General features: G+C 36.5%; 1 protein-coding gene across 11 annotated transcripts in view; it reads right to left on the reverse strand.

The window, feature by feature from the left end:
* LRRC4C (leucine rich repeat containing 4C) overlaps positions 1–24,740 on the reverse strand; it is a 485,259-nt gene that overhangs the window by 29,083 nt on the left and 431,436 nt on the right. For 9 of the 11 annotated variants that reach the window (XM_015630822.3, XM_015630819.3, XM_015630817.3 and 6 more), the window contains one exon: positions 23,163–23,295. The exons of the other annotated variants lie outside the window; for them this stretch is intronic. The gene's annotated coding sequence lies outside the window, so the exon portion shown is untranslated. The remainder of the gene's footprint in view (positions 1–23,162; positions 23,296–24,740) is intronic. 11 annotated transcript variants of the gene reach the window in all.

Here is a 24,740-nt window from a genome sequence, read left to right on the forward strand (position 1 = left end):
CCTCTGGACCACCACAGGCTGGGGCTGAGCTCTTGGAAAGCAGCTCTGTGGAGAAGGACCTGAAGGTCCTGGTGGAAAACAAGCTGTCCATGAGCCAGCAGTGGCCAAGAAGGCCAATGGGATCCTGGGGTGCATTAGAAGAGCATTTCCAGCAGCTCACAGGAGGTGATCCTGCCCCTCTACTCAGCCCTGGTGAGGCCTCACCTGGAGCACTGTGCCCAGGTTTTGCTGCATCTCTGTACACAAGCATTAGAAAACAGAAAGTATATGCATTAGGACACAAAACTAAATACTTTTTCAGAGAGAAGGTAGTTATCCAGAAGAGGATGCTAGGCGAGTTTTTGGAAGAGTAAACCAATACGAATTATTAAATATTACTTGACTTCAGGCTCAGAAATTAATCTGAACTGTAAAGAGTTGGAGACTGATGATTACCTAGCTAGGGAGGAAGTATAAATGGTTGACAAGCTCTAGGTCTTTGGCATGTTCATAAAATTCCTTATGGAAAAAGAATACCTTGGCCAGTATCACCATCCTTATGTTGAGGCATTTATCATGATAAAAGCAGTTAGTCAGGTGACCTTGCACCAAAAACCAAGGAGACAAGCTAGCAGAATGACAAACTGTCAAGAGCAACACAAAAATAACACCCCAACAAAGTTTTAAGTTGAAAATACTAGAGTAAATAAATACTTTATTATTATTATTATTATTATTATTATTATTATTATTATTATTATTATTATTATTATTATTATTATTTTGTTCTTTTCCTATAATCTTTCCTATATATCTACTGTGTGCTACTACAGGAAAAATATACTGAAATACATGGATTTTTGGTCTGACTTGGAAAGACCATTCTTGCATTCCTGTTGTGTAGTTGGAGACTATTAATAATATCATGCATTAAAAGAAATATGTTGATCAGATGTTTCAAAATACTAATTGCCCTAAGTGAGAGACCTGCTACAGAAATGAAAAAGGGGTTAGGACATTGAAGAAAATGTAAAGAACAAACATAAAATGGGCTTTGTTTGACATGGGGAGGTTTACCATTTTACTTTTCTGCAAGAATTTGGGACTTAAATATGAAAACAAGTGTGTGACTAAAGCACAGAAAAGAAAATGAAGGACACATCCCACAAAGTGTGAGTGATGTTCAAGAAAAATCTCTTCAATACTAAGCATTGATGGTGGTTAGAGTCAAGAGAATACAATTAACCCTGTCCTTATTGGATTGGTATCTGCATTTGGATTGGGATGTTTTAATGCTGTCAGTACCAGCTAGTTACATTTATATCTCTTTCTTAAGTTAAATATTTAAATAAATAAGAACCACAATCTTTAAGATATCTCTTTTAATTCAAGCAGTGAATATGTTTGCTGTCAGTGGAGGTGTTTTCCAATAACAGAGCAAAGTAACAAACAATTCTACAGACGGGCTAGAAGTCTGAAAGAAAAATTCTTTCAAGTACTTCCAGTGGAACTCTACTAGACAATACACTGTGCTCTACCACAGTACCAACAAAACAGATAAGTAATAACAGGATTCCTCACTATTCACCACGAATGCAGACAAAAAGACTTCATTTCCCTGGTTTTGGACAGCTTATATACTGCCAATTCTACACAGTAAAATTAGATTAATAGAAAACAGTGAATTCCTTTCCCTCCTAAGTGGGCTTCAAAATTAATACTCATGACAAGGAAATATGATAAACAGAAATGTTTGATGCAAGAATGCTATAGGCACATATATTCCAACATGTGCACACATTTTTATGCATACATACAAATTCTTGTTTCTTCTTCCTACGCTTTTTTGATTATTTCTGCTTCCTAAATCACTTTGAACAGGTGAAAAAAAAACCACATGCTTTGTACCTTGATTAGGTATTTGGCCAAAATTTTGGTGCCAGAAGTGGAAATCTGATCAGTATTATATCAGTATATCCTTGATATAGTCACTAAAATAGCAGCTATTAAAGGATTGACATGTTAATTGCAGATGCAGCTGATTTTGCATTAAATACTAATTCTTTATTTACACCCCAAGATTCAATATGGTAGAACATCTTCCAGATGAAGATGCTGAAATTGCAAAGCACAAATACAAAAGCAAAGTAAAGCCTAAAGACACAGAGAGAAGCCAATCCCTGAAAATAACTCACTTTTTTCCCCCAAGCATTTATTTTTATTCACGGCATAATGTGGCCTACTCATAATTTCACAATCCAAGATGAACTGTGATCCATTCTTATTTGAAATTTCACATATTCAACACAGCTGAGGCAATTTCTGATTGTCTGAAGGAGAACTTTCATGTCTTTCCATCCCACTGTGTCAGAATTTTACTATTAAGTGTTTTCTAGTAAATGGTCATGGTTTTTTTGGTTTCAGTTGGGTTGTTTTTTTTCTCATTTTTGGTTTTTACCTACTACTATTCATTACAAACTCAGGAGCATTTTATGAGAGTGCTGCACTAAACTTCATTAAATTTTGACTCAGTATTAGCCCAACTCTGATGTTAGAGAAATCAATGAAGTGGGAGCAAAGACACTTTCAAATATCTTTCTCCTATTCATCACAGACATAATCAAATGATAACTCAGTTGAAAACCTTGGAGTTTCCATTCATTGAACTCAATGTCTTCTGTGCTTTAGAGTTCAAAGTATTTTTATTTGCATGCTCCAGAGTCATATAGGCATTTTTGTGTGCTCACATTTTAATTACACTGGTTTCTCCTCTTTTCTTTCTCGAGGATCTGTCACTAAGATTAAAACTGTTGTTCAAAGCACATCTAAGCAAGAAGGTGACTTTGGGGTTCATTATCTAATTGATCAAAAAACCTGCTAATTAAATGTATCTGGGCCTAATCAAAGTAGAGACATAATGCAGCAACACTGAAACTGTCAGCAAGGTGCGTGAGACTTGCACCGTCAAGGCGAATGGAGCTCACTACACTGCTTAATTACATTAAAGCTAAGATTTTCCAAGGAGCCTAGCTGAGAGAATTGGCTGTGTATCTTATGTTGCTCCAGATATGTAAGACTGTGGTTTGGAAGTGCCTGAGTCTTAGCAATAAGTTCTGCTCCACATGACTGCTCTTGCCAAGCTTGCTCAGCTCCTACAGTCTTGACTCAGCACCTTTGAGGCTAGTGTAAAATTTGGGCTGAATGACCTGTGTGAATGGTCTTCTTCATGGTTCCATAGTCGAAGCCAGACATATAGATCTGCTATATCTCTAGTGCTCAATAAACCCCCTTGTTTCTATTGTTTAAAAGTAATGAGCTGTAACAAGATTTACACAAACTTCCTTGTGCTCTCCCTTAACTCTAAAGCCAGTAGTGTTTTCTTTTTCATTAAGGTCTATCCCCATTCTGAAAATAAAAACAAATAGCTGACTAATCTCTATAAATCTGCTAATGGCAATGACTCATATAAAAAGAAAAGGAGATCAGGGAAAACTATTCTCCACACTTTTTTCTACTATAAGAAAAAACAGCAACTTGTATCCACTGAGGGAAGATTTAACAGTCTAGATTGATAACATGGGTTGGAGACAGATGAAATATAGTCTTAGATCTAGCAGAATAATAGGTAGGTCTTACTGACTGAAGGCTAATCTATTCAGTCAAGGCTAATGTATACTTTACACACAATGTTTCTTATGCAAAGGTGAACTGTGTTATTTTTCATCATAGGCCTTGCATTTATTGCAGTAACATCTGGAAGTGCAAATCATGGTGGTAATGCTGAAAGAATCTTACCCCAAAATTGACCTTAAAAGTGAGGGCAGAGGCAAGGTTATTTGTTTAATCCCATGAGAAAAATCAAGAGCACATCTATGGCCCAAGCTCTCCAGCATCAGTCTTCTGCTCGAACTTGTGGGCAAAACTCCAGTTGTTTAATGATGTAGATAAAAACTCTAAGGCATGGCTCTGCCTGGTGTCACTCCTGGTTAGTGACCAGTTGTATGTTGCTGCAGTATAGATTGCCCTGGAGCCAGCACAGTTTCCCCATTATTTTATAGAGTGGCATTTTCAAAATGGAAGAAATTAGCCACTAATTATGATCTCATACTGCTGCCACATATCCCCTAATTGTTTGAGTATTTTCAAACTCCTCACTACTGTGAAAGATGCATAGCAATAACCTCCAACAGAGAGAAATATCTTCTGCCAAAGAGGACATTTGCAGCCATTTGCCTGGGTAGGGATCTCTAGTTAGAATTCATTTGGAAGTGTTTTCCTAAGTCCAAGTATAATGATTCTCACACAGGGCCTATAAAACCAAAACCAGAAATAGATAATATGGTTTTATAAACCTGAAATAAATAAAAGTAGGTTCCAAAGTAAAGATCTAATAAAATTCACTTCAGTGTGAAGAGAATAGGGGGTAAGTGTAGAAGAAAAAAAGAAAAATTAAAAGCCAATGTTTTTACACAGATTTTGCAGCCAAGTCAGACTTCAGGAGCTCTACCCATAATTATATTCGCAAACATTGTAATTATTCCTGGGAAGCATCAGCTGGTTTTAAACAACCTTTCTTCTGAGATTAGTTTAATATGTTTACTACTATCTCCCCAAACTTGACTGACATACTCTGATTTGAATCTTAATCATTGTGGGTATATCTAGCCAATGTATCCAGTGTAATTTCATAAGCTCCAAAGGCTGTAACAGCAACAGAAATTACAACATAACTCTTTTAATTGAAAGCATTTTAGCAGTCAACATAAATTGTGATGGGAAGTTCAGGTGCATCTCATGAAGAAAGCATGCACATATATAAGTTTGAATATGTATGTGAACTAAAATATGAAATCCAGTTTTGGTGTCAAAGAAATTTCATCTGACCTGCAGATGCAGTTTTCAGAGGCAACAGGCCATTAATTGTCAGTGCTACTCTATTTTTAGCAGTCCTTTCACTTCTTTAGTTTTACTTTTGAGTTATTTGTACAAGGAGATGAGCCAACTGGTTTTGTTTGAATGCAAAAAGAAAAGCAACCAAAAAATCCCAAACCAATCACTTAAACCCAAAACTCATATCTTAGTGTGTGCAAAAGAACTTCAAAAATACAGAAAATCTTGCATCTTTTCTCTAGATAATAGCCTAGCAAAAATAAGTATTAGTTCAGAGACAGAAGTTGCCTGCTGAAAGTTTCAAAAGTTTAGTACAACTAGAAATTTCACGACTAGATGGTGACAAGGACACCGATTTGGGGAAGGAGCTTCATTGGGTAAACCTGTAAAGTTCCAAAGTATTTAGACTTGAGTCTAAAATTAGTTAAACTTTAAAGTACTTAGACTTTAGGCAGAAGCTGAGGACCCTGATTCAGATTCAGCCAAAGGATCCTGTGAGATTTTGTCTTTACTTCACAATTAGGGAAGTCAAGAAAAATTCAAGGAATTGGAATGGCATGTAAAGTAGGCAATAACACCAACATTAAGAGTCAAGCAACAGCCTTCACACCCTAGAAGCTGAACTACTTCTTTAGTAAGAACAATGGCTTAACTTTCTAATGTTTTGCTATATATGAGACAGAGGAATCATCCTTTTTTTTTCTGAATTCTCTAGTGTGATTCTGTAGGCAATCAGCAACTTTTCCTCTTCCACGAACCTTTTGCAATGTTCAGAATCTCGGGTGCTCATTAGATAAAAGTCAAAGAATATATTTTTTTTTCTCATTTTGATTACAAAGGATTGCCATCTTGGGATTTCTATCTCCCTAGAGACTTCTAGAATTGAATTTTATAATTTTCCTTCTATAGATTTTGTAAGAGAAAAAGACTTTAATCATCAAGTACTCCATCAATATGCTATTTATATTATCTTATATGGAGTGAGAAAGATTTTTGTTTTTATTTTAAAGAGTTAATATAGACCCATGGGTGGCAGCTAGCAAAGATGAAGTCTAAGGAGTTTCATTGAAGCCAGCAACTTACCAAAGTCATTGTCTAATTAAAAATACTTTTGTTTTGACTTTTTCTAGACTTCCAGTAACATGCAGGAAATCAAGAAGGCAAGAGCAGGAGATTTGTCTCCTGCTGAGACTCTATGTCTTTGCCAAAATGTTACTCTCCTTCCTGTTATGAAAGGAGACATCTAGCCCTCAAATTCTAGCTTTATTAGATTTTACAGCATTCATTACATTGAGCACAGGTATTTCTTGCACCAACATGGCAAATGTCTAGCAGCCTGCAAGTACACAGAAAAAGTACATTTGTAGGAGCAGGGCAATCCTTACTCTCTGCTGCTGAAATGTAGGCACTGCAGTAGGACATTAATAGTCATATTTTAAAATATATTGGGGATGTTACAAAGGAAAATAACAATAGGAGTTCCTGGAGGTTGGAGGGAACACTTACGGGATGTAAATAACACATTGTGACTTCAAAATTATTTACTTGGATGTTATTTTGAAAGGGGTCATTGCCTCTCCTGCTTCTAGCCAAAGCAGACCTCGAGCAGGGAAAGGTGGGATACCTTGGCACAGGCATATCAGTGGCAAAACAGGGAGAATTCAGATCTCTGACTTACAGCTCGATTTATTTCCTCTACAGCTGATTCACTATTTACTAAGTGGGGAGTTGGTTTATCCAGATCAGTGAGTACTTGGACTTGTCTTATTCCAGCAATCTGCATTTTACATTTCTTCACAGTTTTAACAAATACGGTGCAAAATGCTCAGCCAAATGAGAAGAGTTTTCTTTCCTTTCAAAAAGCAAATGATCCTTGCACGATTTGCAGTTGCTGTATTAATTATGAAAAAAATCTATTTACTTATGATTTTTCTAAGCTACTCCAAAAGTAAAACCATTTAAATGTTGACTCAGTTTCAGTGCCCAAGAGAACTGCCCCCGAGGAATCCCAGCCACTGAATCACTTGAAAATGCCCTTGTAAATTAGCAAGCATTGCACAAACACTGCTGGCAAATTCAATCATTTCTGTGTCATGCTGCATTGTTATCTCCTGCTCACTTAGAGAGCTGAAGTTCATTCTGCCTTGATTCCACGTAGGTTAGTGAGATGATATGAACGACTTTGGTTAAATAGCACTGACTCTATTAATATTTAAATACAGAGAATAATAAAACCAGAGCAGAAAGACTTAGAAATTAAACTACCAATCGCACAGAGTTTCCTCATGTTCTCCCTTTTTTTAATACCCATCATCTCTTCAACAGTATTTTTCCATTTTAAGAATTCCTTTTTATTTAATGTAGAGCTATTAGAAGAAAGAAATGCCAAAGATCAAGGTTCAAGCTACAGTATCTCTCATGTCTCTCAATTCCTGTGGGCTTTCACAGAATCAACTAGGGTGACAATTTTGAAAGCAGATGCATTTGCCTAAGCCCAGACTTCATTTTAGAGATGTTGCTATATAAGCACTTTCAGAAATCAGAGTCTTGGTACAATAAAATCAATCTCTTGTTTATTCTTTGACTGATTGCTTCTTAAATGACAAGAAACTAAGAAAAATATTCAGAACTTTAATATCACATATATCCTTCCAACAACAAAGGCAACAACAATGTGTGAAACTATCACATGAACCCCATGTCAAAAACAATTCCTACTGTATTCCTACTATAAAACTCAATTTTAAGTAAAAATTAGTTAATTGAGACTATAAAGGACAAAAAAGCTAGATTTTAGAATTTATTCTCATCTGTTATAAAATGCTTCCTAAATTTTAGACTTCATGAATTCATACTTATTTTGATCATGTTATAAACTTATCTCAGTGTTTTATATGGTTACATAAGTAAATGTTTAAAATGCCTGTGGTATTATTGCAAATTAAATATAAATACCAAAAAAATAAAAAAAAGACTATGTTCTGGTTGTTCTGAGGTTTTTTCCCGACATTAGGAGACAGTTTAAAATTGTATTAAAAAACCCAAACTTGCCACATGACTTTTCATTTCATCAGGGTTAAAAATGTTAACTCTCGGTGGAGCAGTGAGGGTATAATTAAAGTTTGCAGATGCAGTGTTTCTAATATTTGTAAAGGCTTGTGAAAGACATGAAGAATAATTCTTACTAGAGTTTTACAAGTGTTATTATCTGACAGCCTATTAATATTTTCCCCATTTTATTCCCTAAACTCAGGTAATACTGATATTGTTCTCAGGCTTATTACAAAGGTTCTGTCTATTCTGTTCTTTTAGTTTCATAAACTCACATAAATTAGTGTCAACTATACTTGTATAGATAAATATTATTTAATCCTTTCTCAACCAATAAATATAAATGATTAAGCAATAGTTGGGTAAAGAACTATAGCCTCAGTTCTCTGCCCTTCCTACAGCTAATATTTCAGCCTTAAAGAAGTTAGACATCATGCATTAGAACTCACAGTGCCAGGCAAATTGTCAGTGATGCCAATAACTTGGCAACTTTCTGAAAAGCCACTTCAGCTGTTAAATTATCCTAGTTCTTCATTCTCATGAACTTGCTAGAGGAATACTTTGAAAATAAGGTGATCTAAAAATCTATAAGATATAAATAAGATGCAGTATTTTGCTCTAACACAGGATGAGGATTACATTCTTGGGTCCTAACCTTAGAAGTACTTAATACAGCCACGTTTTTACTTATGCATGAGATGTACTTACATTGTGACATAAGATTCTTATCACACGAAACTGGAGTAGATTTTAATATAGGAAGGAAATTTAAATGGTAAAAGTGCCTCCATGTGAATCTCATGAAGTTTAACAAGGCCAAGTGGAAGCTCCTGCACAACAGGGCAACCCCTGGTGTCGATACATGCTGGGGGATGAAAGGACTGAGAGCAGCCCTGCTGGGAAGGGCTGAGGGTACCGGTGGATGAAAAGCTGAACAAGACCCAGCAAAGTGTGCTTGCACCCCAGGAAGCCAAACATATCCTCGGCTGCTTCCACAGCAGGGCAAGGGAGGAGATTCTGCCCCTCTGCTCTGCTGAGACCCCACCTGCAGAGCTGTGGGGTAATATTTTATGGTCCCAAACAGTATTAATAATACTCCACATGTTCAGGCCTCTTTAGGACTCCCAGTGCAGATATATCCCTCACCCATAAACAGCACATTTTCACTGCATGCTTCTAAACTGCAGACAAGGTTGAAAGGAAAATAATCTACATTTTTCAAAAGGCTTATTTTAGAATGAAGGACTCCAGTGGTTCACATGGAGTATGAATAATAAATCTTTAAAATTCTCTTTGATACATCTATTCACAAGAAACAATCATTACTTAGAGGTGGATCTGAGAAGTGAAAGAACTTAGTTATGACACACAAAAGGAAGCTCTTTTTGTGGGGAGAGTAAAACAAAGTAGCATTTCCAAATCCATATGATATTGGGCTTAAACACAGGAAATAAAATAAATTTATTGCTATGACTACTGCATATTTATAAAGCACCTTATGAATGGGAACTTCAAAGGGTTTTTCAAAGGATTCATTAATTAGATCAAAATAATCCAGTGAATTAAGTATTATGGTATTCATTTTAAACACCATTAAATTTAGGCAGCTTAAGTGACATACCAAACGCTGCATATACAAAACCAGTGCTAAAAGAAAAAATTGAGCCGCTCAGTTCCCTCAGTTCTCGGATTTCAACTTTCTTTTATGAACAAGACAGTAAGAAAAAATATATTCTGTCCATGAAAGAGGGTTTTGACCGTCACAGATTTAAAAGTAAGTGCAATAAAGGATCAAAACTCAGTGAGAAGCAATGAGCATACCGAGCCTGGAAAACATGGGAAATAAATAATGAGTTTTATCTGTGAAGTGTGATTTAGTTATCAACTGACACAACAGATTAATGTGAGCTGTTATTTTCATAGTAGACATTTGCTAGATACCCACGTGATCACAAGAGGTAAAATGAGGTGGAGATTATAATTGAAATGCAAAACAGGCAGATAAAAAGATGGCATGGGTTGTAATCAATGGGGGGTTTCAACAGCTGCCTGGACAAGTGCTGGAATCCATTACACGGGATTAGAAAATGTCACCAGTGCAGCAGCCAGTCAGATTCAGTTTACAGCAGTTTGGAATAGAGAAGAGATCATGTTCCATTAGGATTATTCCTGTTTCCTTTTAACATAGTTCCCAGAATATCATGGAAGAAGTGATACAGCGATATAGTCCCAATTTTCACAACTTGTCAGGTTTCTTCTATGCCCGCACCACTGTCATTTTAAATGCTTATCTACAGCATATATTTCTGCTGCAGCTTTGCTTGCAGCAATGTAATTGCATCTCCCACACTGCATATATCACTTAAGAAAGCAGCTAAAATTTTTAAAATGCCAAATCCCTAAAACTTGATTACCACGGAGCTCTTTAACAAAGAGTGTGGATGCCTATCCTGCTTCTTTCTGCTTGCCATCTTTCCCATTCTTTTCAATTCTACATATTCACCATTGATCACTTGTTGTTTATTGTCTGCACAAGTCTGGACATAATTGCCCTTCATAACACTACATTTTTTGAAGACATGTATTAAAGAAATCTACCATTAAGATACCAATATCAAATCAAAGTTTCCATATTAGTTTTTCTTGTTTCACACAAACAAAAAAAAAAAAAAAGGCAAATCACAGTATTTTTAAATACTACCTCTTATTTTTTTGTCATTCATCGTAGAGGCTCTAGCTCCCCAGTAGTCAGTTTTTTGCATAGGAGGGTCATGAAAAAAAAGCAGGACAACTGATTAACCTTTCAATTATGGACATGTCCAGGTATTTTCTGAGCTCTGAGTGTAATAGGCACTATAACCAGAGAGAATGAAATGCATTTTCAAAGATTATTTAAAGATAATTCTCTATGATCTTGGTTTAAAAATGCAGGTAGTTTTTCTCTTAAATTTATAATATGACAAATATCTAAGCCTTCAGACATAAAAGTTACAGATTGCAGCATTAAGCTAGAGACCAGAATTTTGGAAAGCGTTGGTCACCCTAAGGCCTCAAAACCTGAAACAGAACATAAAAGTACTTAGACCCTAGCAGTAACAGTTATTGTTTGAAGTGGTATAACAGAACTTCTGGGAATGCCCTGGGGCTCATAAAAAACAGGTATTTAATGGAAAGGCACATGAACTGTTCTCAAAAGATGAGGGATGTGTTGGAGTGGTACCATATCAGCAGGAGCTGACTTTGGTCCAAAGTTTAAACCTTTCTGTCTGATTTTCTTGAGCTTCTCTCCTGTTTCCTCCAAGTTATATTGCAACATTTTCCACATCATATAGATCGTAGTAGTCAAAATTCTCACATTTATTTGTTATGTGAACATATTACATGAATGAAAACAATGACAGAAAAGAAACCAGGAAATAAAAAAACAAACAAAAAAGAAGAATCCCTTGTATTCTTTAGAATGGAGAAGGCAAATACTTCATGACTGAACTAATTTCAAATTACAGTCATATCATGTATATGTTATATGACACGTAATGTCATATAACATTTGAGATGAAGCCAGATTGGGATTGGCTCCAAAAAGATGCTGAGAAAAAAATTCAGCACACTTTTAAGTCTACATCCCTCAGTTGGTAATATAAGTAAAACCAAAGCAGGGCAATCCAGCCAACCAACAACAACAACAACAAAAAAAACAAAACAAAACAACAACAAAAAAAGAAAAAACGGAGAAACTGAAGTCTTTTTTGTCCACTTATAGGGAAGAATACCCATTAATTGTAGGTAATACAAGCCTCAAATTCTAGATTGGAAACCAAGCCCAAGAGTTTTCAGCACCTTACATCATCCTCCCCAAGTATAGAATTCCTAACAAGCCACAATCCTTACAGTGGAACAGGAGGCAGCTCCTCCCATAGCAACACAGGTTTGGCACAATTTTATGAAACACGTATCTGTCAGTAAAACAGACTGTTAAGATATCTAAGAGCAAAAATTAGGTAAGAAGGAACTATCTTTATGTCATCACTTGTCATTCCTTGCCCTGAGGTTCTGTCTGATCGGATCTCACGTCTTTGTGCCTAGTCAAGTTGAGCTGCTTAACAAATTCTGTGTATGCATGGCTTCACATTCCTGCAATACATCTCCTAGTAAAACAACACTCCACATTGCATTTCTCCTGATGGTGTTCCAAAGGAGCAGAGCCACAAGAGAAGATCAGATGACACATTTTATTCACAAAAAGGTGACATCTGGGACCAAGTAGGGCATTAGATTAGTACTGTTTTCTCTAACTGTGAGTCATAAATCCCTTGGAGGTCACACAAAGGTTAAAAAAAGAGAGTTATCGGTGAGGAACAGCTCAGTCTCTGCAGGGCTGTGAAATAAGAGACACTATTATTACTTACTCCAATTTTTACACTTCCCAGAAAACTCAAATTGCCTTTAATTGCTGGAAACAGTTCAGCTCCTCCAAAATGAAGAAGTCAATAAGTGCAGTTGTTTTTAACTCCCCTGTCCTGGGGGGACTTGTTAATACTGATTAGTGGAGATCATGCCAAAACAGATGAGCTGAGAGGGTCTTTAACTTTCAGAAACTTAGCTAAATGGAATCAATAAAGTAAAAGATCTGGGGAGAGATGGCAAGGGAATAGACCATTGTTCCACAGTTCCTCTTGGCAACTGCGACTTTCTCTGGAAGATCCTGCCTCCTGTGTCCCCAGCCAGGTTTCCATCCCCTGAGCACACATTTGGTTGTGCTTGTACCATTCCACTCACTGCAGAGATTTCTGGAAAAGCGGGTTATAACTCTCAGGTTAATAACAAGCCTTCCTGTAAAGGCAGAATACTTTTAAAATAGATCTTTTATATACTAATAAAATAGATATTTCATTGTGCAACCCCATTAACAGTCATAGGGGCAAACAGGGACAGAATAAACTTAAGCAAAATGTACTAGTCTATCAGGATGGAGTGGAAATAGAGCTAGAGGATGCAAGGACAAGGACTAATTACTAACTAGAACAGCAATCTGGAAGACAGAATGACAGAGGGTGTACGGAAACCCCTGCACATATCTGGAGTAGAGAAGGACAGGGTGAGTCAGCAACATAAGAAATAAAAAAAAAAAAAAATCATCACTTTAATGCAGACAAAATCAATGAGATGATGACAGAATTGTTTTCAAGAATAATTGTTTTCAGTGTTTTCCATGAGGTCTTTAAAAGAACTAAACATGATAAGGCTCTTGGAGATTGCAAGGACAGAACTACAAGACAAAGCAAATACAGAAGCATTGATTAAATGCAGAGTAAGAGTACATCAAAGGAGACTAAAAACATCTCTTCAGAGTTGCAGGAGGAAAAAATTGGAAAGCTAATCAATTTTCCTTTTAGCTTATATAAACAATACCAAGTTAAACCAAATGTCATATTATAAATGCATACCTCTTTCTTTTGGAGAGAAACTGATGGAGTGTAAAATATGCAAATAGCAGCACAAGTCAGGGAATCTGGAGTATTTAATCCTTGACATCCCTTCTTTTTGTACTACCTGCTGTCAGAGGAAAAAAATCAGATCTAGGGAAGAACCCTCCTTTCTCAGATGCACTGCTGAGCTTAACTCAGTAGCCTGCTTCCCCTCCATGTGCAGATCTCCAGCTGTTTATACTCAGAGTCCTGAGTATGCACTGAAAGACTTCTAAATTCCTAATAATAGCAGGGAAAATTGTATTATATACGTTAAAGCAATGTGCTTTAATTAAAATAACCCAAAAAACAAAACAAAACAAAACAAAACAAAAACCAACAAAGAACTTTCTTTCAATTGCAAAGACAAGCATTCAAAAAAGATCCCAAAATGTCTTTGCAGTTCCTTTTTCAAGTCATCCTCTGCAACAAATGAGGCAAGGTCTGAATGGATGGTGAATTTAAGAGAAGGAATGACTAAAACATGATCATGCACTTGAGAATAATATAATAATATTTATATTGATGTATTCAGTATAACAATTCTATCCCTCCCACATTTTACTGGAAATATAAAGGATTTTCTACCATAACAATCCTGATATATATACTGCATTCCTATTGAAGAGGGGAAACAAAAAAGGTGAAGTATGGCAAATTTCTGGTTCAGAAAATAAATGAAATAAAAAGTAGAGCTATAAATGGATTGTGCATGCACACTTTTATTGCAACTGTCATAGGAGTAACAGAGCAAAAATCATAAAAAATTAGTAAAATTTGAATAAAATAATAAAGCTAAGTTGTTCCAAATTAACTTACCATTAGTAAGTTTTACAAACCTCCTAAATTTAGTTTCATTTTACTGCTCAAAATAATTAATAAAGCTATATATAGAGAATAGATCAACATAGTTGTCAACATATCCAGTTCAATATAATTCCTTACATGCACTAAATTCATAGGCATGACTAGGGAATATGGAGCCTTTTCAAGAACATACTGTATAATAATGAGATTGAATTTGTTCTTTTCATCTGCAGGGCATTGGAGATAATAACTGTGATGTCTTTGAAATGACAGCATGGCAGGTACGGTTCTAAGCACCATATGTCAATGGCTCTGAAACGTCCCTCTGAACTGACATAATTTAATTAATTTCTTTCAAAATTAAACTTAACTATTGTAGCAAAATCCCAGCTCCTCTGCATTCTAAATTAGCCCATCCTATATTTCATTTCACTTGTTTGCAACAATTCTGAGGTTTATGCTTTATCTGTAGTAATGTGGAAATCATCAAAATCCATACATACAATTTAATCAACACTCAAAAATTTTCTATCCAAGCTAACATGAAAGCAAAATAAACAAAAAAATTCTAGAGTGTATATATCTTCATATACCTGAATGGACAGGCAATATATTATAAAAGCAAAGCTCCAACATTCCTCTGGAAAGTCAGAGTGCCTTTCCATCAGAATTAAGAGTCTAGGTTCATTGTGTTCTGAAAATGAACCATAGTTCATTGTGTTCTGAAAATGTTCACTTTTTCCTATTCTCTTGTTTGTTCTGTGATAACTTCAGAGATCAAAAGCAGCAAATGCCTGGAAAACATGCTGAAATCTGTTTCTGAGACAAAAAATGGAAGCTTCATTATAATAATGAAATTTTCTCATCTGAGTGGTCTCAAAGTTTTTACATGTTTCTTGATTATATTAATATATTAATCATTTGAAAATAGAGGGATGAATAATGTAATTTCCTATGCTAACCTAGAATACTTTTTTTAAGGAAATCAGTTTTAAATCTGATGGAACAAAATCTCCTTGTTATTTCATTTTGCAGACAGCATAGCTTATAGTTTTAACTCCCGAATTCTCACCAAATTCCACATTAGACTCTACTTTAGAAAATTCTCTGTTCACACTTGGCTCAGGAATAGATGAAACTTTGGCAAGTAAGACAAGTAATGCCTAATATTTCATATCCATAAATGAAGGAAGCTGAAGAACACATTTAGCAAAGTGGAACAGAAGATGAATGCCAATAAGTTCAAGAAAAGCATTCCAAAATAGAAGATTAGCTTTACATTTCTCACACATCAGATTAAATCCCATGAAAATCTGAGTTCTCTTTTCACCTTATAAAACCTTATTCATACTGTGCTTTTTAATCAAGCAGAAAAAAGAAAATAAAAAGATAAAAAATACATCTATTGTGAATGGCTGTACATTCTGTTTATTCAAATTTTCTTATTAGGCTTCAGCTCTTATTTGAATCTCATCAGCCTGTTATACAGGGCAGCAGAAAGGTCATCAGAAACACATTTCTGGTGGCATTTTGTCCGAACAGAATCATTAGAAGGAAAAAGCCTGGGAGTGTTACAGAAGAAAATAGCAACAAAACCATACTTCACAAACATGGAGTCAAGAAAGGATGCAAACCATCATTTTATCTTGATCTACTGCTCAGGAGATCCATCAGCTAGCGCTCTCTGATCACTCGACTCTGACACAGCAGAGGCACAGCAATGGTGTCATTGCTTTGCACAAATACCTAAACCCAGCACATATTTCTGCTCTTTTGCTGCTAATCAGGTAAATAACAACTTTGATGTAAGCAAGTGAATGAGCAATGATTTCACTCTGCAACCATCCAGGATGCACAAAGCTTATATACAGTTAGAATTTGCTCTTGCTAACACTGATCAATCCAATTCAGCGTGCAAGCCTCATTTTCCTCTTTTTTTCTTTTTGAACTATGAAACTTTTTTTTTTTTTTAATAACTACATTTTTAAATGATCAGCAATTCAGTATTGAATGACAATTTCTGCTTATAGAGCTCTTCTTCTTCATACTGGTAATTTAAATTTAACTTTTAGCTGCAGTAAAGGAATGGATTATGGTGGCTCCCGGATTTGTTACTAGTGGATATTTGCCATTATTATGGAACTCAGCAATTTTGCAATGCTTTATGTATACTTAGAAGAGATCAGGACAGAAGAAATAGGAAGATCTCTTGCTTATAACTCAAAACATAGTGGACTGTGTGGTGCCAAAACTTTAGTATTCCTAGCAAAACTAATTAGGGATACTTATGCAACTGAAAAATATTTTCTAGTTTAGCTATTAATCCCTTGCTGTAAAAAGTGCTACTTTATTTTTAAGGTATGGGACTGGAGACAGGACCATTCTTGTCTCTCTCTATGAAATGTCCGTAACTAAGACAGCTTTTCTCTGTTTAGACATGTTAATGTAATTTTAAATTGTAGTATCTCAGATCCTCAAAGAGCTATAAAGATATGCAATAACAAATTCAAATAGACTAAGTGGAGCTTTCTGTGGGCAACACAGCCCAGATTTCCAGATCAAAGGCAGTAGGGAAGAGGTTCTACCCCACAATATTCTTAATGCTGCATCCCTGTGTCTTCTTTGTAAAACTGGAGTAATGTCCCAACAGAAGCTGCAAAGATAAATTACCTACTCAATTTCACTTATACTGCTTCTAAACATGAAATTTTGCTATAGAATCACATTTTTGAATGCAATATTCAGAGAATTCGAACATGTCTGTGCTGCTTGGTTATTAAATAAATTAACCAGTGTGCTGTCATTTTTGTGTATTTTTCTATGTTCATCAGAGGCTCATTGTGTACAGAGTGTTACTTCATGTATCTAAAGAAGTGACTGACTTTGAAGCAAAATACTCTTGTATTCAGCCCAGTAAAAAAGTTTTAAAAGAAATAAAAGTCAATAACTGTAAATCAAGAGGATTAAATATATTGCTTCTATCATTGCAGCATCTGAACGATATAGACCTCTCTTTGATTTTGTGCTCAAATAGCTCTTTTCATAAAATGTCAAAGGCACTGCCATAATATAACAATGTTAGAAAACCATTAGAAGCAATATTATGACAAAGTATAATAATCTACTTGGCCAATATAAAGCAATGCTGTAATATATTAGAAATATATTTACAGTTTAGTTCTGTTTGCTGCTATGTTCCATCTTGCATAAAATCAGCCTTGTTTGTACTGCTCGTTTTCTTTATATAAAAAGTGCAGAGATTATCCTCAAAATAATTTTCAGGTTTTTCTAAGTCAGTTCAAATATCTGTGTGCCTGAAATGAACAATGACTTAGTGGATTAAAGCAATCTTCAGCCTACAGAGGCACAGAATACCCAGGTCTGCCTGGTGATGTGGGCTTCCTCCTCGCCATCTGCTTCTAAGCAGGAGGAACAGAGAACTGTTCTGCCAGAGGGAATTCCTTCCCAAAGGCTGATACTTGGCATTCACAGTTCCCATAACGATGCTTCACAGAGCAGTAGGAAGTGCTCTCAGCACGAGAGTCTCGAGGTGCAGCTCCTTTTCCACTGCATACATATTCTTCTGACCTTTTACCCTCAGCCATGCAGACAGTCCTCCCGTCTTGCTGTGATCTTGAAGGTCTCTTCCAACCTAGCAATTCTGTAAATTCTGTGAATTCTGTGAATCTTGCTCCCCAGCACAAGACAGGCTTACATAAAAAAAGTTATACCTAGCAAAATTTGAGATTACGGCTTTATGCAAAGCAAGCAGAGCATTGTGAGATAAAAAATAAACCCCAAAACCCACCATAAAACACCTTTCTAATCTATGCTTACAAGTATGCTTCATTCACATCCCTCATACACATTTTCAATGTGCTCTTGCTCAAAGGCCATTTAGACATGAATTCTGTCCCTTCCCCTCACTTCATGAGGTTCCACAAGAATAACTTCCATCTCCAACTACTTTGGTATGGATTTTAATACCCTGGGAAGTTCTAGCTGCAGTCAGACACCTTGGAAGGTGTATTCATTTTCTTTGGTAATAATCATACTGCTTAACCCAGACTGTTCAAACTTCAGCTCTTCAATCTTTCAGATTTCAATAACTTCATGATAAATATTACATCAGACACTGCATATAAACAAAAGATATTATGCATCTGATTTCTGGTATGTTAGCAATTTCTCACAGACGTCTCACCTTCTACAGCAGATGCAAATGTCACCTCAATAAAAAGTGATCTACTTGATGCATTTGAGAGTAAATTCTTTCCCTCCCCTTCACTCTGCCTTAATATGTTCACTTTTGCAAGAAAAAGTTTAAAGTAGTTTTGAGCTGATTTTTTGCAATCAATTTTTTGTTGCCAAATCAACAACGAACATTTTCCAAATCCCCAATATGTCAAGGGAATAAGGGAAAAACAAATTTCTATTTGGTATTCAGATCAACTCATCCACACAAAGTTTTATTCCACTGTAGTCAAAGCAAAATTTCTACTAAAGGAAGTGTTAAATACTGCAGGACATAATTTTGGAATGGTACAGGAATCACAATATTCAGAGGAAGGTACCTAGACTTTGTAAGATATCCAGTCTTACAAAGAGTTAATGTCACAAACTATTTTCCTACAGTATCAGATGACCAGTTTTCTGCCACCTATCACAACAGAACCTGAGAAATGAAATGCAAAATCATAATTTATCAAACTAAGAGGAGCATAATTGGAAAGAAATTAAATAACAAAGAAAAAATAATAGAAAAAAAATGGTAGATGAACAAAGCTCGACCCTACAGAGCAGAGGAAAAGAAAGAGATAAATTGAGAGACCAAATCATTGACATTCTGACACAGTAAGATGTGTCACACTAGTTTTTCAACAATTTTTGAATGAAAGAATTTCACACAGTAAGTTTAAACAAAAAGAATATGAAGCATAAGAAATATATTATAAACAGTGTTATCAGCTGTAGAGACAGTAATTTAAATGGCATTCAATAATGCAGGTGAAGGCTGTCTGGTAGCTCATCTCTTCCATATTAGATTTCTCAGATCAGTTCAGAATCCAATGTTCCATCCTTGTCATGGCACAGTCTTTAGTCTTTTTGTGAAATATTGAAGGAATTGCTGCTGACTTGTCCTGTCTCTGTTTGACCCTTAAGGGTTATTGACTTTGGTTCTGCCTAAGGGCTCTTTCTTCTAAGACAAAACCCTCGAGATTCTTGGTGCTGTCTTGCCTGCTGGCAAGGGGCACTGCCAGTTTTGCACGCTCACACTTTGTGACTGTAGTCTTATTAATCTCCAGCTGTGTAGAGCTAGCTCTGCCCACACAAACAAACATTCAAGAGACAAGCTTTGTTCTAAACACGGCTATGGAATTTGTTAGGTAAAAAGAACTTTTGTTTTGATTTGAATATCTCATTTCTTCTGTTCTGTTTCAAACTCTGGGGCATGTCTCATTTTCAAATGGAGATTTTCATTATGTTTAAGAACGTAATTAATTATGAAGCTATATACACTTAATTCGTAAGTTTTGGACTTTTCCATAAATCATGGAAGACAACTGGTTTCTCAGCTGTTACAAAACAGGAAACAAAACCAGACCCTGCATTGACTACTATGACTTTATTACAAATAGCCTCAAAGGGGCACAGTGATTTAAAATTCACAAGCATTCATCTTAAAATGAACCAAAAGAAAATATTGATCAAACAGACCGGCAAAATGCAGCCACTTGTAAAATGACCAGCCAAAGAAATGCAGAGAAAGAGCTCTATTTGCTAGGACAATGTGAAACATTTGTCATTCACACCAGAAGCAGAATCTGGTCAGAATTCAAGGATATATACTTAGTACTGATATCAGATCAATATCACTAGAGTCCAATGAAGATGAAAGCCTCTTACTGAAAATATAAATTACCTTTTACCATCAAGATTTCAAGTTATATTAAAACAGCCCTCTTATCTTCCCCTACCTTCAGTCAAAATGTCATTTCAAGAATAGTTCACATGGAACACAATTTAAGCAGGAAATCAGAGACTGAAACATCAATTCATTAGGTTTCCTATTTCTCAGGAAGTCTTAAGAGTGGAGAAGTTCAAACTTCACTTAATATGTTGCAGATGAAGATATCACAATGTCATCCCCTCTAATTTCAATTTCTTTCCATATTTGTCTTGAGGGTGTGTAACTTCTTTTCCCAGTGTAAAGCCCAAAATAACAAATGATTCCCTATGGCACTGAGGTTGGGTTCATGGAACCATGCAATGGGGTCACCCCAGCCTTCTCTTCTCCAAGCTGAGCAAACCAAGTGACCTTAGATGCTCCTCATAAGTCTTGCTCACAAGACCTTTCACCATGTTGGTTGCCTGTGGACACAGTCTAATAGGTGGACGTATTTATTTTGTGGCCCCCAAAACTGCACGCAGTACTCAAGGTGGGGCTGAAGCATAGAGTGGAACAATAATCCCTCAACCAAGCAGCAATGCCATGCCTGATGTACCCCAGGACTCAGGTGGCTCTTTTGGTTACCAGGGCACTGCATATTCAATTTGTCACTGACCCAGTTCCCCAGTCCTCATTCTGCAGGGTTGCTTTCCAGACTCTTCCTCCGATTTGTACACACAACCACATTAACCTGTCCCCAGTGGAGAATCCTGCACTTGTTCTTGTGACTCAAATTGCAGAAGTTTCTGGAGAACTGTTGCCAGTGGGATGGATTCACAATGGAGAAGTTCACAGAGAACCATCTCCCTTGGGAAGGACCCCATGCTGGAAAAGAGGAAGGACTTCTTCCCCCGAGCAGTGGAGGAAACAGCCCAGGATAAACTGATCATAACCCCCATTCCCTGTCTCCCTGCACTGCTGGATGGGGGGAGGTAGAGCTGGGAATGAGGGAGGGATGAGGGGAGGGTGTTTTTAAGATTTATTTTACCTGTCATTATCCTGCTCTGATTTTGTTAGTATTAAGTTCAGTTCATATCCTCAGTTTGAGTCTCTTTTGCCCATGATGGTATTTGGGGAGTGATCTCTCCCAGTCCTTATCTCAACCCATTAAATGTTCTTTTTGTTTTCTCTCTCCTATCCAGTTGTGGAGGGGATTGACAGAGCACCTTTGGTTGGTGCCTGGCATCTGGCCAGGGTCAACCCCACTACACTGCTCATGCTGTTTGTATTAGTATAAAGGCATTTTAAATGTGCTCAGGTGTACTCAGCACATCACTGAGCAGACTGGAGGACCTGCTAGCACACCATCCCACAGACATTGGCATGCTACCCCCAGGCTTTTCTCTAGTGAGCCTGGTTTTAACCCTTTCTCCCTTCAAATCTAGTTTAAAGCACTTTTAATGACACCTGTTAACTACTGGGCAAAGATCCTTTTACCCCTTCAAGAAAGGATTGTTGCTATCAACAAAGGAACATTACAGAAGCTCTATGAGAGTCTGCCTACACTGGAGGTAGAAAAATGTAAGAAGACACCTACAACACAGTAAGGGACCAACACTGGAGCCTCTGGATCTCAGACCAGTTCCAACGATAAACAAATTATTCCTCTTTTTTTTTACTTATAGTAAAGTACCTAAGACAAATTGGTACATATTTTTTTTTGTAAAGACTGCTAGGCCCTCACTAAAAAAAGCCACATAAACTCATTTCTATTAGATAATAGAAAACCAAATTAGGTCTGGAGAAGCTAGGTTGAATTGATTAGCAACAAGTTTGAGTGGAATATTTTTGAAAAGCAGATCATAAGCTGAAAACTATCACCACATGTATAAATACAGGAGGCAAGGCCTCCCTTTCCTGTATCAAACCCTTCTTCTGTCATGATTTTGTGAATTGTAGCAGTGGATTCTCTGAGCAGTTTTAATGAATGAATGTCAGGGAACTGGAGGGAGCTCATCAGCAGCAAAAAGGAAGGTATTTCCCAGACACATTTGAAAGCCTAACCTAGTATTCAACCAGCCAAAACATTTATACTGAGCAAAGAAAATATATTTCCCCATTAAATGATATTTTATGTTTTTTTGGTGTCTCACGAGATGCGGGAGTAGATCCTTACAAAAACTTTTGCATCAAAAAACTCATTTTATTTTCTACTAGTATGATTTTCCACTGTTATTTTTCTTGCACTCTGCATACATTAAGATACATTAATAAAGGAAAGAAACAAGACAGCCTGTCAGATATTTCAAAATGTACCATGGGAAATGATCAGTTTAGGATGAGTGAACAAAATCTGTTTGTTCAGCACTTAATTTTAGCTGAGAACCAAGAAATGTGTATATAGCAGGAACATCTGATCAGTTAGTGGGGCTCAAATACACACCTATAGCTGGGCTTTTGGGACAGCAGAAAATGGTTTGATGCTTTGTGCCTCAACTCTACCTTTTAACATGAAGGAAGAAGCATACTCTGAGGAATGACAGATTTTTAGTTTGCACATTCTCTTGGACTTCTGAAATGCTAGGAACACAAACACCCATAATTAAGGTTTCAGGGTAGGAAGAGAGTCTCCACAAGCACGGTTGCTGAGATTGAAAGAACCCAATAAAACAACATTATGTACTTTTAAAAATTCAGCTATTAACTCTCCATGTGAAAGAACATTTTACTCTGTTAAATTGTTATTGAGTTTATAAGCTGGCATTTTCAGAGTTTCCATTCCTATAAGGAATTTCTTGGAAAGTTACTGTAAATTTGTGATTTGTATTCTCTAACAGGTCCACAGGAAAACAAGAAAACCCTTGTAAGATACAGCATCTAAATTCTCTCCCACACAAGGATGGGAACTGAAACTCAGCACAGTTTAAGAAGCTCTGGATTCAGGAGACTCTGTATGAACTGTCAGACAACAGCAGAGGCTTGTGCTCCCCTTCTCTACCAGTTTTCTGCCATGCATTCCAGCATATCCAGGGAGCCTGAAAAGCTGACTTGCATAACAATGCCCTACCATGAATTACCTTTTCAGGAGGTTTACCGTCTCGGGAGGTGATGCTTCTCCTCGTTTCCCAAACTACCCCTGGACCTTCTCATCCTACTAGCCCACTGCAGACTGTTCCACAGAGCTGCTTGGACCCCCCCAGAGCATCCACCCTGTGGAAGAAACACAGATTGAGAAACTGTGATGCAGCAATTACATCTTCTCTAGACATAAATTGAAGACATTGAGAGAGAATAACTCAGGTACTTATTTTAAATAACTAAACCTAAATAATTCTAGACTATGATCTAGAGCTGTCATACACAATCTGAGAAGGGAGGGCAGGTGAAGGATTACCGTGCCCCCTCAATGTACATAGGTAGAACAGAACTGCTGAAGGCACTGTTAATTTCAAGAAGACTTTTAAGGCGAAAATATAAACAGAGATTTCAAGGGGAGCAATTAGCCAATAATGTGATCACCTAATCTTGCATATGACAGCTTTGCCTTGCCTGTTAGAAATGCCTGTATTTTTGCATACTTAGCAGTAATAGGAAGGGGGTGGTTACTTCTGTAATGAGTATTTTCATCATACACCATACAGGGCAAGGTGGTTGAAATTAGGCCTTTTCCTGCCATTAGTGACAGTGAAGCTTGTATATGTGCACCTCTTGAGAGCAAGGCATTCCTTCCATCATTGGAAAAACTTTCTTCTAGAGTCTTATATGCACACCATGGTAAAAATTAAAATTGGAAAAAAGTTTAAAAATCAATTAATTTGATAAACAATTTTCAAGTTATAGCCTCTATATACTGCATCAAATTTCTGTATCAGTAATAAGTAAAGATTAGAAACAACAGTCATGCATAAAGTTTCATAGCTTCAAAACAGAGATAGGTATGAGATGTAAAACAGACCTTATTTTTTCAAATCTTTTAATTTGAAATCTTTTAAAAACACTGTTCATTTGCTAAAGAAAAATAAATTTGACTGTCTTTTGTTTATTACAAAACAAAAGACAGTAAAATTTATTTTTCTTTAGCAAATATTATTTACACTTTATTTACATTATTGTATTGTTTACAGTTGAGTAAATCATGTCTTCAGATAACCCATAAGTCACTGATTCTCTTTTTCAAAGACTTGCCTGCTTTCTATTCCTTTGGCCTTGGCTGCCTAGCAACCCCCACAGAGCTTTCTTAGTCTATACTAATTCTGGAGAGTTTTCATTTATATATTTATTTACAAGAATGTCTATAAGGAGGATATAGAAACAAAGACCCGTTTGTTCCTTCCTTCTAAGTGTGGATTCCAAACATGTCATCTGTGTCTCAGTGCAGGACTGAGTTTTGCAGAGAGGTACCTGCCTCCTCAATTTTGCTGGGGAACCAAGCAAATCTCAGTTTCTGTTAAAAAAAACAAACCCTTAGTCTCTGTAGGAAGCTACTGATGTAAGTGGCAGTGGTATTTCTTGCCCTGCCTGTTGGTTTGATTCATTGATAAGATTTTTCGCACTGAAATCCTAGGTGCTGATGTTAGGTTACTGTGCTCATGCAGCCCACAGCTCCTACTTAACATGAGGACAGTTTGTGCTACTGCTCTGGGTCACCAACAGCT

This window comes from Parus major, chromosome 5, assembly GCF_001522545.3.
Source record: "Parus major isolate Abel chromosome 5, Parus_major1.1, whole genome shotgun sequence".
NCBI lineage: Eukaryota > Metazoa > Chordata > Aves > Passeriformes > Paridae > Parus > Parus major.